Source organism: Grammomys surdaster, unplaced genomic scaffold (assembly GCF_004785775.1).
Source record: "Grammomys surdaster isolate TR1022 unplaced genomic scaffold, NIH_TR_1.0 234, whole genome shotgun sequence".
Classification (NCBI taxonomy): domain Eukaryota; kingdom Metazoa; phylum Chordata; class Mammalia; order Rodentia; family Muridae; genus Grammomys; species Grammomys surdaster.
This window is the reverse complement of record NW_021604679.1, coordinates 1,354,949-1,369,237: the sequence shown is the minus strand read 5'-3', so window position 1 is coordinate 1,369,237 and position 14,289 is coordinate 1,354,949. Positions and strand designations below refer to the sequence as shown.

At 38.4% G+C, this 14,289-nt stretch overlaps 1 long non-coding RNA gene across 1 annotated transcript in view; it reads right to left on the bottom strand.

The window, feature by feature from the left end:
• Positions 1-6,126: 6,126 nt before the first annotated feature.
• The window catches only part of LOC114626385, a 34,468-nt gene continuing 26,305 nt past the window's right edge, over positions 6,127-14,289 (bottom strand). The window contains exons 2-3 of the long non-coding RNA XR_003712230.1: positions 6,625-6,672; positions 6,127-6,198 (exon numbers count right to left, since the gene is read on the bottom strand). This is a non-coding gene — a long non-coding RNA (uncharacterized LOC114626385). The remainder of the gene's footprint in view (positions 6,199-6,624; positions 6,673-14,289) is intronic.

Here is a 14,289-nt window from a genome sequence, read left to right as displayed (position 1 = left end):
CGGACACCAGTGTTGCAAACCTATTTAATAGGCAAGAAGGAGGAACATTACCCAACTATTATAACTAAGCTGATATTACTCTGACACCAAACAGAAAAAGGAAATTATGCACCAGACCTCCTGATGAAAATAGGTACCAGAAATGCTCACTAAAATACTTGAAAGCCAAATTCAAGAATGAATCAAAAAGATCACTCATGATGATAAAGTTGGCTTCATTTCAGATACACAAGAAGATTCAACACATGCAAATTGATAACTACAATGAGTCGTATAAATTAAAGGACTCAAATCACATGCTATCTCAATAGATTCAGAAAAGGCTTTTGACAGAACTCAATCCCTTTGTAATAAAAACATTTAGATAGCTGGAAAAAAAGAAACATATCTCAATGTAATAAAAGCTATATACAACAAACCTATAGCTAACATCATCCTAAGTGGGGAAAACAACAAACCTGTTCCACTAAATCTGGGAACAAGATAGTATCATTTTCTCTGGTCTCCTTTAGTATAGTAGTTGAGATTTTAGGCCAGTAAGACAATGGATGAGATCAGGAAAGAAGGGAAATGAAGTTTACTCATCTGGGGATGATATGATTCTATATACAAAAGGCCATAAAGATTCAGCCAGGAACTCTTCCAGACAATGAAGACTTACAGCAAAGTGACAGGAAACAAAATTAATGTTTGGCAATCAGTGACCTTCCCATATATTGCTGACAGACATGGTGAGAGATAGGTTGAAGAAACAGTCCTACTCACAACATCAAAAATATCTTGGAATAAACCTAGCCAAAGATGCATAAGATGACTACAAAGAAAACCTTAGAAAATCTAAAGAAAGAAATAAAAAAGGCCACTTAGAAGCTGGAGAATGTTTGCACAGTCATGGATTGGAAACATGAGTATGTTGATAATTAGTGTACTTCCCAAAATAAGCTACAAATTCAGGCAAGTCACTAGCCTTCAAAATTCCAATGCCATTCTTCACAGAAATATTTTTTAATCATAAAAGTAATCATCAGACACATGAAAGACTTACATGACTAAAGCAATCCTATTGAGAAAAATATAACATAGTTCTGGAGGTATGATCATGCTCATTTCAAATTATACTACAGAGCCACACTAACCAAAACAGCATGGAACATAAGAAAACCAGACACAGAGACCAATGGGACAATAGAAGGCCCAGATTCAACCCTACAAAGCTACAGCCATATCTGAGCAAAGACAATCTCTTCCATAAATGAAGAATGAAAAAAAAATGATCCTTACTTCTGACTGTTATTAAAATCAAGAGGAGCAGGAACATTAATATAAGACCTGATACTCTTAACTGATCAAAGCAAAGATAAACCCTTCAGACATGGACACCACTTTCTGAATCGGACTCCTGTCACTCAGGAAATGATGAAAGCAACTGACAAACTGGTCTCGTGAAATTAAAATGTTTTTGCTTACCAAATGAAAAAGTTAACCAGCGAAAAAGACAGCCTGCAGTATCTGACAGCTAAAAATCCTACATATCTTATATGGAATGATTAACCAGAATCAATAACAATAAAACTTCAAAACACAAACACACACACACACACACACACACACACACACACACACACACATTCAAAGAACTCAACTTATACATGGGCTAATAACATCAACTGAAAATTCTCAACAGATAAACACACTGGGCAATAAGCACATGAGACACTATTTAGCCTTTTTGGTCATCAGGAAAATAGAAATTGAAAGTATACTGAATTGAGGGTCTCTGTCACCCTGGTCAGAATAGCAGTTATTAAGAAAAAAAAATAATAACAAATGCTGGTAAGGATGCAGACACAAAGGGATACTGCTGGTGACAATGTAAATTAGTCTAGCCACTATGAAAATCAGTATTGAGGTTCCTCAAAAAACTAAAACTAGCACTGTCATATGACCCAGTACTGCCACTGCTGGGCATTTACCCAAAGAATTCAAAGTCAGCACATCACAGAGACAACTGCTCATCCAAGCTATGGCCACACTATCCTTAACAGCGAAATTATGGAACCAACCAACATGACCCCAAACTAAGAAATGGATAAAGGATACTCGGATTTTAGGCACAATAGAATTTTTTAAGCCATTAAGCAGAACAAAGACCTCAACACTTTCCTTTAAATCTCCTTAAATTAAGTAAAATGAAAATTTATATCTCTAACTATTAGCAGTCAAATGTCTCTGAGGAAGAAAAGTCTGAGAGCTAAAGTTGGTTCATTAGTATCTCACTTCCACTGACTATCGTTTTCCTCCTCATGGAACACACTTTCGAATCTTTCCTTTCGGTGCTTCATTTAACATGCACAGTAGCCCAGTCAAAGATCCAATTAGCATAACACAAATGTCAAGCGAATGCCATAATGTGGTATGCTCGTTAGTTTCTTGCTAATTTGGAACATCTGGAAAGAAGGTAAAACAATTGCTTCCGTTGGATTGGCCTATAGGCAAGCCTCTGAGGAATTTTCTTGGTTAACGATTGATGTGGGAGTGCCCAGCCCACTGGGCCACTCTCATCCCAAGGAAAATTGTCCTGAATGGTATAAGAAAGTAGGCTGAGCAAGCCAAGGGGAGCAATCCAGTAAGCAGCATTACTCCATGGCTTCTGCTTCAGTTCCTGCCTCCAGGTTCCTGCCTTGAGTTCCAGCCCTGATTCCCCATGATGAACGAACTATAAGCTGTAATTCAAAAGAAGCCCCTTCCTTCCCAACTTGCTTTTGGTGATGGTGTCTTATTACAGCAACAGAAAACAAACTAGGGCGTTTGATTTCTTACAAACAAAACATGAGTGAGATACAGGCACTTGTATCTGCGCTGTGTGCTTTCTATCATCAGTTTATTTTAAGTGTTTTCATGTTCATAAATGATATAAAGACATGAATATGAATGTAATACAGCTTTTCACAGTCTAAATTAAAACCTAAATAGCTGACATTTTTAAAAACCTCCTTAGAAAATTCTTCCTAATACTCATGCCATTCTACTATGCTCCCAGTAAATTCACACTGTCTGTTGTCATATAATAATTCTGTCCTGGGCTTCTGATTGGTGCTTGCTCTCAAATGGCTTATTGAGTTGCAAATGATACTAAAAGAGTTGGAAAACTTGTTAACAGAAAAGATGACTTGATTTGAAAAAGTGCAAGTATAGATTCTTAGTAACTAGATCTAGGATCTCAAACTACATAATTAACTCTTCTTTAAAAAAAAAGAAAAGAAAAATAGAAAGAAAATAGCTATCTGTATCAAATCAGCACCTTTCTCTACTTTTTGATTCTCTCTTTGGCTTCATTTGTGGCTTTCTCTATGAAGATAAGAAACTTATAATTCAACAAGTAGCTATCCAAACAGAGAGGCTGAATCCTCCAATAACTTAAGCAGAGGAAGGAAGGTCATAATCTTAAAAGGAAAGAAAAGAGAAGAAGTGGGAGAGAAGAATATTCCTGGCTCTTAGAGACCCGGGGAGAGGGCCATGAGTCAACATGTAGAAAGGAATGTCTGTTTTGCCCCACCTTGAAATGCTGAGGTAAGAGGCAATGCCTAGCATAGGAGAAAGCCAGGTTTAAGTTCAAGTTAACTACTTAAGAAGGAGACTGATGCTATAGATGAGGTTCCTAAGCAAAGAGTTACAAATTTCTAGGAGGATTGAAGAGAGTGTTATGTTAGCAGAAAAGCTAAGAGCCCCAGGCAAAAGGGACAGCCTAAAGCTAATGGGTTGGGCCTCTGAGCATGCACATGACATGCAATGGTTTCTTAGCAGAAGGCTCAGAGGTTCTTCGGCAGATGATCAACCCATCATCATTGCCAGGTTATTATTTTTAGTCCTGGTTAATGGGAGCACCTGATATCGTACAAGAGAAAGCTGTCTTTCAGTCTTCCCAGTTTCCCTGAATTCACAATGTGTGTTCAGCCTAGTTTATTCTATCTAAAGTTTCTCAGGTTGACTTAGAATCACACCAAGTTTTATACAGTACAATATCAAAAACTCCCATCACCTGTCTCTTTAAAGGCACCCCAAGTGCCTATAAAATGTAGATTGTAATATCCAACATGATGACTTTTCTTAGCACTTCCATGACAGAAGACGGAATACGTTTCATTCCAAATCCACAGAGATAAGTTTCCACGAAAAGACGGCAGGAATAAATCACAAGATGACTAAACACATCTAGTGGAGGTACCCTCCCAGAGTTGGCCAAGACCCATGTAATAGGATAGGCAAAAATCTTTGTTCAAAGGGCACATGTGTGACTCAGCCACCCGAATTAATCATGACCACAGACTGAACATCAAGTACTTGCCATGATCATAACTTTTGGGTACCAGTAACCAAGGAGTAACTGACTTAGGGGAAATTCTGGCTTCAGGATTCAGATTCCAAGCTGTACTCTTAGTCCACATTTCATTTATAAGAGCAAAAAGGGGCAATATCTGCTAGAACACACACACAAAGTCATAACAGATGACAGAAATATACTCTCTCATAGCTTTAGGCACTACGTGATAAGTCCTAGTCAATGACAACTCTATAGTAATTTATAAAGCACATGCAAAATAAGCCTGTAGCTCTAGGAAAGTTAGAGTGTCTGCTAATTGATCTGTGTTACAACTGACTGATTATCATTGGAAAAGAAGGATACCATTTTGTAAACCATAAGACTAGTTTATGTGAGAAATAAAATAAAGTAAAATATACAATGAGGAATGAGGGTGTTTGTCACTTTTCTATTGCTCTGATAAAACATCCTGGCCAGAAGTTAGGAAGAAAGGGCTTATTTCATCTTGTAATTTATAGTCCATCACTGAAGGAAGTCAGATCATAGACTCAAGGGAGAAATAGAGGCCATGGAGGACTACTGCTTACTGGCTTGCTCCTCAGGCCTTTCTCAGTCTGATTTCTTATAGTACTCAGGACCAGCATCCTGGGGTGGCACTGCTCAAAGTGAGCTGTGCAATCTCACAACGATCCTCAAGCCAAAAAATGCTCTATAGAAATGGTTCTCAATTTGTGGGTTGCAAACCTTTTGGGGTTTTCACAGGGGTTGCATATCAGATATTTACATTATGATTCACAATAGTAGCAGAATTACAGTTATAAAGTATCAACAAAAATAATTTTATGGTTGGGGAAGACATTACAACATGAGGAACTGTATTTAAGGGCCAAAGCATTAAGAAGGTTGAGAACCACTTCTCTACAGACTTGCCTAAAGGGTAATCCTATGGAAACATTTTTATCAGTTAAGATGGCTTCTTTCCTAGTGATTCAGGCTTCTGTCAAGTTGACAGTAAAACTAGCCAGTACAACCAGTAAGAACAGAAGAAGCAACTGAGTCTCAACTATAAAAGAGCATTAAAAAGGGCATAAAAAGACCACAGCCTTTCAAAGACCAGGTAAATGAAATCGCTGTTAAGACAAGGAGCAAAACAAGCATGTGGCTGCTGTCAGCACTGAAACCTGGAAAAGGATTAATCTGTCTGTGACTTGGCTCTGAATCTGCAACATCCCAACTCTCCACCATCACAAAGTTCTGATCAATCCATCATCCTTTTAAAATACTAGCACAGGTGTGGTCTTTTTCTGGGAACTTCAGGTCACATGATGAATTGAATGAAACAGATAAGAAACACAAACGCGTTTAGAGAAATTTCCCTGGCAGAGGGCATCTGTGACTGACTCAAGGAGCTTGCACTTTTGTGTGATGGAAAATCACCTGTGGTATCTGACTTTCCTTGGACTGAGAAAACTATTCATTCTTCAAAAGTGGACTTTTCCCAATACAACTGTGACACGAAGGCATAAACAGTGAATTGAACTTACAGAGTTTGGGGCTTTAAGTCACCAAGAACAAGAGAATATGAGTCTCTTCTCAGAAAATGCAGCCGTAGGGAGTGAATACTCCCCACCCTGAGCCTGGAGGCTCTAATCTTGTCCAAAGGACAACTCCTTTATGACTATGAATCCCATAGTCATTCTTAGATTTATGATATGTTGATTGGTAGGGGAAATACCTTTTCAGTTTACGTAGTTTCATTCTAAATGGAGCCACTTTCCCATCTAACTTCTGGGAAGCATGCAATGTCCTGGACTTTGCTGAATGAAGAGTGTGGTAGACACCTAGGTTGTCTATCTTATGATGTGGTTGAATGTTGGCTGGAGAAAGATAAGAGAAACATTAGATTGTTTTATCAGAAGACTCATCTATGACTGACAACAACCGTTCATAAAACCCAATCCCTCCTCTTTCCAGCTTCGGTGTGAGACTGTGTTCACTTTTAGAAGTTATGTGCAGTTTTATGAGATGCTTGGCATCATGTTTCATGTCTGTTGCTGTTATAGAATACCTTGACTAAAATTCAGATTAGAGTTCATTATTGCAGGAAATTCAAAGCAGGAGCTTGAACCAACTAACCCACTTAAATCCCAGAGCAGAGAGGAAAAAAAAAAAAGCATGTGTGCCTACTGCTCAGTTCACTTTTTCTGTTATATAGTCAGGGCCCTAATCCAAGGAATGGTACTGAGTACTTTCAAACTCAGTCTTCCAAAAACTGGGAAGGCAGTCCTCACAGATATACTCACATGTCAGCCTGATCTAGTTCTTCATTGAGATTCTCTTCTCAGGTGACTCTAGGTTGTAACAAGTAGACAATTAACATTAATTAGATATGATGTATGTCTTTTCTGAGTAGACATTTAATTGTAGACACTTGGATGTATAAACCCTGTTACTCATGGTGACAATTTTGAAAACATATACAGTAATACTATGAGAAGGGAAATATCATGACCAGCAATCAAGCCAGGGACACTACTATCCAGAGTATCAATGTAGAATTGATATAAGAGAGAAAAGTACTGTCTTAAGCATCCCCATTTGACTAGCCACATCAAAAGTAAAATGTACATAAACTCACCACTGACTTCCTAACTTCTGATTATCAAACTTACTTTCCAAAATACTATTCTACTGTAAAAGAAAGTTTTAACTAGATCATGTCATCTGATACTCAGTACTTGATATGGTACCTTATTTTATATTCAGTTCATTTTTCCTTCAAAATAAAACTTAAGCTACGTTAAATAGTTTCAAGATAACTGACTTCATTCTAAATCCTCTCCCTAAATAGTCTTCCACTTAGAAAGAATATAAGCAAGAGTAATATTTTCAGGGTTTTTTTTAATGACTCATTGGAAATTTAATGACATTATTGTCTACTCTTCCGTATGAATCCATCTACCTCAAACCTCAGGCATTTTACTTGATCTGCTGAGTGAAAAAGTTCCGTAGACCAAGAAAATAACTTAGCTTTCAAATACATGAGAAATACTTTGACAGTTCTCCCTGCCTACCCCCCTCTAGCTATAAAGATGCGTTTCTTCTCCTCCTCAGCTCTGCTGTCACTTTGAAAGTCGTCCAACAAATTGGTCATACCTATCATAGTTACCCGTAGGCGAAAGAGTCATTGTGCCAGAGAGAGAGGGAGGCAGTTCATGAATTGAGATTAGGGTACCTTCCGTTAAAGCCACATTAGCACGTTCCATGACCAAATAAGACACGAAAAGTTATCTCCTTGCTATTGTTAGTATTTGAAATAAATCCCCTGTTAATGAGTTGCTTTGGAAATGTCCTGTTGCAGAAAACAGAGGTTCTGTGGAGGCTTTATCAGCAAAGAAATCTCTCAATCGTGTTTCACCTTACTTCTTGTCCATAGCTCGTGTCACTATTTTGCTTGTGCCAAGTTGTCTTTTGGTTTATCCTTGGTCATAATCAACTGCACATATTTCAGCTGTCATGGAGTGTTTTCTTAGGCATTTTACCTTTGGGAACCCCCGTCGGACACCTGCTGGTAAAGGTTTCCAGGCTCTGCCAGCAGTGAGACAAGTGTGCTTCCAGCAGAAGGGCATTTACATCTTTAAGGACATGCTTGTCTTGAAGGCTCACATATGGATCACAAATTGCCAGACACACATGCGGATGCTGGTCCAGCATGGGCCATACAGAATCTCGTCCCATCCTTTGATTTATGTACTGTCTTGTCCCTGTCTGGATGACTTTTCAGACACTGACAGAGCTTTTACAATTTAATTGGTGTTGACACCTTTTGAAGCCATGCCTTGAGGCACTCGGGGTCATTGTCTGCTTTCTCTGTTTCCCTCCAATGCCTCCACTTGGCTACCTCACAGCCTGTGGTGCCTGGCTGGCCCCTGCACTTTTTATTCATGTTCATACTTGTTCTGGGTCCTGTTACAAGAGCCCTTGTTAAATGCCCAGCAGGCAGCAGTGAATGGAGATTTTGACTATGTGGGATTTGAGGCCTCTGGCAATAATGGCAAATAAAATAAATATAAAAGTATCCCTGTTGCGGACTGTGTTGTTATCACCAAAGATGTATTCCAGAGGACCTCAGACCTCAGGTACTTTCTGTGCGTGCTCCGCATGCTGGTGGCCTGCCTTACAATTAGCACTCTGTGCTCCATGCTTGCATTCTCTGTGACTTTTTCTCTGTCGTTATATCTGATTTACTAGCTTCTTTGTTTTAGCAAAGCACTCCCAGAAGCAGTTGCTGGGGTGTTATCAGAGTTTCAAATTATCTTCCAACTTCAGTATTTCAGTTAAGAATAAGAAAAACAACAACAACAAAACAGAAAACCTTATTTTCCCAGTTTAATTCTGTATAAGGGTCTCTCACCATCCAAGAGTCATAAATATTAGTCAACATAGCTCTTAGGTGCTCAACAGTGGCAGAGTATGTAGCTCTTGTCTTCTTAGCTCTTGAGTCCTACAGAGTATCAGGCTATGCAACTCTTATCTTCTACAAACCTTTGTTCATCTTTCTACATTAAAAATAATTAAGATTTCCAGAGCTAGAGTTATTACCTGCATACAAACTTCTAGACTATCAAAACATTTCTTGGTTCACAAAACTTACTAAAATAGTCTTTGAAAATATGAATATATTTTAGAAGCTTTTTCTTACTATAAATACAGTAAGCCAGATATTGGACTATTTAAACATAGATTTTTTTAAAAAAAGACTACCACGTTCCAATCTAATTTGTCCTTCAGGATGAGAAAATATGTCAGAGAGAGAAAGTACATTCAGAAAATCTTTGTGAAAACAATGTTACAAAGTAAGCTTAGTTAAACAGTGAGCTATATTGAATGCCCATATTTCTACATAATATAAATTTGCTGACTTTATAATAATCAAGTCATAAACAAGCAAATATATAGGCATTATTATCAATCCCCTTGCAGCAACCTGTTTAGCAAACATTTCCAACTATGAACACATTATTTGAAAATTCATGACATGTTACTACTGTTTGATGCATATCACTAAAGCAAGATGTGGGTAGACATCCTTTGTTTCAACACAAAATATTTAACCTCCTTTAAAGCAAAGAAAAAAATATGCATCTGGATCAAATGTCTCACATGGTGATACCCAACTGCAATTCTAGTCCTATAAAGCTGAGGCAGGAGAATCAGGTGTTCAAGACCACCTGGTATTACATAGTGCAGTGGTTCTCAAACCTGCAGGTCATGACCCATCTGGGAATTGAATGACCCTTTCACAGGGGTCACATACCAGATATCCTGAATATCAGATATTTATATTATGATTCATAACAGCAGCAAAATTGGAGTTATGAAGTAGCAATGGAATAATATTACGGTTGGGGTCACCACAACATGAGGAATGGTATTAAAGGGTTATACCATTAGGAAGGTTAAGAGTAACTGACATTGAGTTACAGAGGGTCTAGAGGGGATAGCTTAATTAAATGAGCAGATATTTGAAGGGAAACTCATCGACCTGTTATCTTTTAAATACTCAAAAATCTAAGGAAAGATGGAACTATCTTTAGGTATACCACATCAGGGGAAACAACATTCCAAGCATGAGAAGCTTGCTAATTCTGAGTATTACCAACAGTAGTCGAATGTATGAGGCTGACGGTAGAAATGTGACTCCTCCACATGCCGAGTGTAGAGAGGACAGGAGAGTCATCTCTGGTTTTCCCAAGGGTCAGCATTTCCACAGCCTACCACACCCATGTATAAGTCCTCGAGGAAATCAATTAACCTCTCCATGCCTCAATTCCCTCATCTGAGAAGTAGAAATATCAGTTTTCCCAGGATCGTGTGAATGACAGAGTAAAAGATACTGTCCCAAAATCTTTCACACATCATTAAATTTGAGGGGGCTTGGTTATGTGGTCTTTGGTTGTTGTTTGTTTGTTACAGTTGTTTTTGATGATGCTTTGAGACGTGGAACAATGCAAAGTTTTTGTATCATAGAACATCCATGTGTCAAAGGAGTAAAATCACCACAGCTGGCTTCTCCTCTGTGTTAGAACACCTACACCCCAAGAAACTGGAATCTGGATTGGGCATTATTATTATTATTATTATATTATATCTTAATATTATCATTTGGGAAAACAGTCGGGTACTGCTTTTAAGTTACACCTACAAGTCTTTTGTGATGGTTAATGATTATTACTGACTTGATAGAATCTAGAATCACCAGTCGGATAGGCTCCTGGGTGTCCCTTTAGGGGACTATCTTGAGTACATAGACTGGGATGGGATCTCTCACCTGCTGTGTGACGCACCATTCTCTGACCTCAATCCTGGACTGTATAAATGGAAGAAGAGAGCTGACCAGCGGCTGTCATCACACTGCTTCCTAACTTCTGATGCATGGTGAGCCAATGCTTCAACCTCCAGCTGCCCTGACTTCTCTGAGCTTGACTAGGGTTGTTGAGAGGAGTAAAATAGAATTTGAGTCCTTAAGCTGGTAATCTACATAGCCCTTTCCACTCTGTTCACCTCTACAGAATCCCATGATGTCTGTCAAATCACTATCAGAATTTATTGGCCTCAACTGGTTCCTCATTACATAACAGGTTCCACAGAGAGTAAAGGTTATGGTAATATGTCTTTTGCCTATCCAGCAAACTAACCATGCTTCATATCTACTATTTATGAAATGTATGTGGAATGAATACTAAGGACTGAGTGAAACAAATAAATGAACAGAGAAGATTGTTGCTCAGACAGTGACACAAGTGACCCAGAACATGAGAAGACACCATACTTTCCTGGGTCAGAGAGACATTCCCTGGTAGCAATAGAGCTATCTCCCCTGATTCATTTGACTATATAAATATTTTATGAATGTTCACATTCCCAGTTCATGGTAAACATAGCACGAATCCTGTTCTCTTACTCTCTCTCCAATCCCTAGGACCTATGCAAGAGCCTGCTTTCTAATGTCTTTATTTTATAGAGAAGATATCTAAACCAATAGAAAAAATTATCCTTAGCATTTTCAGTGTACTTTCTGTGTGTTGTTAAAAGTTGAGAATTTAATAGCTCAATAGATTCTCCCTTTTTCTTTAATTGCTAAAGATCTCAGGACCTCATTGTCCACATACATACAGTTCTTTAAAAGCCATGAACATTCTGCATTTTTTTGAAACCATGTTTTCTTTGGTAAAAATCTCATCCTAAGTTGGGACTTCATCAATAAGCCACTTCAATCCATTTCTAAAGGCAGCAAGACACCTCAAAAGAATTTGAAAGTAGTAATTACTTACAAAACAGTCACATTTAACACCAGGATCTCAGAAAAATACTTTTGTCATTATCGCTTAATAAATAGATCTAGAAAAGTATTAAACACCACATTATTCCTTAATTAACAGTACAAATAATAACATTAAAATTGACATAAAGATGTAATGGGCTCAGCTAATAAGGGCCACACTCTGAAAAGAAGTATTTACTGTTACAAATAATCAAGAAATAGTGTAGTTATAGAAACTCGTCAATGACGATGACATTATATAAGTAAAATGCATCCAGTGTTAGAGAGCATCCAAGTCCTTCCTAAAAGCACATCTGAAAACACTTTGGCCACACAGTTACTGCACATAATGTGTGACTATACAGAGAAGGGACTGGGACATCATGAAAGAACCCTCAAATATCACAGTGATCAGTCAGCAGTACAAAGGTACAAGGTCCAGCTTTGCCTCTGCAGGATGATTACCTAACTTCTTCACCCAGTTGTTTTATTTCTAAAATAGGCCTACATGGTGAATTTCAGGGTAGCCAGGAATACGTAGAAAGATGTTGTTTCACCTACCTCCCCCACAAAATAATAGTGATAGTAATAGTATAATAGTAATAACAAGTTGGAACAGAAGTACTCTGCATGGGTAGATAGCACTGTTTCCCAAAGTAATAGGTGCCTTGTTCTTACATAGTTTGGGTCTCAAAACCCTGAGTAGGGGTGACAGGAGACTGAAGAAAGGACACACACTGACACAAGGCAGGAAAGCTGACTTCAGGTGGGCTCTGCTCATTCTGATGGAGGAGCCTCAACACTGTGAAAATGCACGGTACTTATTATATACAGATGGATAGGGATGAGGGATTACTGAGAACAGCTGAACAAGAAGGCAATTTTAGCTAATCTTGGTAGGCACAGTCTCTGTAGAGAAGCGATTTTCAAGCCAAAAACATCTGTGAACAGCCATCAGAAGCACATTAAAGCTACGAATACTTGCCTAAGAGCAGTACATGATTGGGCCCTTTAACACTCCATTGTGGATAGAGAAGGTATTTACAAGGCACCACTCCTTTCTAAGGAGTTCTTGGCATGTAATGGTCACAGACGTAAGGGGGGTTCTAATTTTCTTCAGGAGTAATTTACCCATGCTCTAATAAATAACCCCATATCCATATTAACACTATCAGTCTAATTAGCCTTAGCAACATGCACACATACATATACACATACACACACACACACACACACACAAAGACAAATGTGTAGGAGACCTATTAGTTGGGACTATGAAGGGGTTCAGAGATAATTAGGGAAATGACAGAAGGTATGGAAGATTGAATGTAACCACCTACATCATAAATACATATGAAACTGTCCAAAAAAAATTTTAAAAAGAAATATCTTATAAAGCTCAGTAATGTGGGAACATCATTGTTCCATACTAATAATGAAGAAATAAAAGCATTGCAATGTCAACTACCCAAAGAGATGTCAGGAGAAAAAGTGGAAAAGTTGGCCTGACTCAAGAGTCTCTGCCTGAACTGAACATTGCTGGACCTAAAGAGAGGGTGTGCTGACTTGTTAACTGTCGCTTTCAGTATGTCAGTGGGCAAAGCTTGATAAATCATTAAGTCCTTACCAAGGATCAGCTGGGGATTTTGGAATTTCACCTGCTTCCAGCTCGATGTTTGTCTCTATGTTGTCATAGGCATGTGTTCACTCTGCTTCAGACTGAAATAGTTAAACAGCTCTGCAGTCAAGAAACACTCTGTTCAGTCCATCTTACCTCAGAGCAATTCAAATTATTAAAGCTGGGCTGAAGGGATGGCTCAATTAACTCTACGTAAAAATGGGTGGTGTGCACCTATAATGCCAGCAATGTGGAAACAGAGACAAGTGGATTTTTAAAGCTCATTGACAAGATAGTGTCATCCAACTAGTGAGCTCCAGACTTGATGAGAAACCCTGTCTCAACACTCAACATCAGACATCTACATGAACATATCTATACACATACACACACACACATACACACACACATATGCACACATAAACCACAATCAAAATAAATAAATCAAAAAAAGTCAGTGTGTCAACATGTACTGTGCTGTCACATCTTAGATGGTAGCCCCATTTTAATTTCTAGAATACATATAACCTGTAAAAAGCAATCTATTTTCTGTCAGATGTCAACTCTTGACTCTTAGATGTCTAATAGGCATATCAGGCTCTATGGGCTCCAGACTTTAACCGAGCATCATACTCTCCACCTCAGTTTTATCTTTTCACTTTTGCTTTAAGCGTCAGTGTCGGTACAGTGGCTCAAAGTGGGCAACATTCTCTCTCTCATAACTTTGACCTCCGTCATGTTTCACACCCAACTTTTCTCATGTCCTTTACTTCATGCACCAGCTTTAATACTCATCACAGGGCATACATAAGCAAGAGAAACAAATTTTCTCTCAGTGAAAATGTATGCTTTATGTAGAGGAATCCTCTCTAATATATGACCCTCTCTTTTTTTAACTTAGTTATATTTCAGACACTGTGAGATATAGGCAACTGTTGAGATGCCACTTATGGCTTGCCCTGAATGGAAGGCTCACTTTTATTTTCCAACCTATAGCATAGCCAGTTTTATCTTCATGTCAGCTCC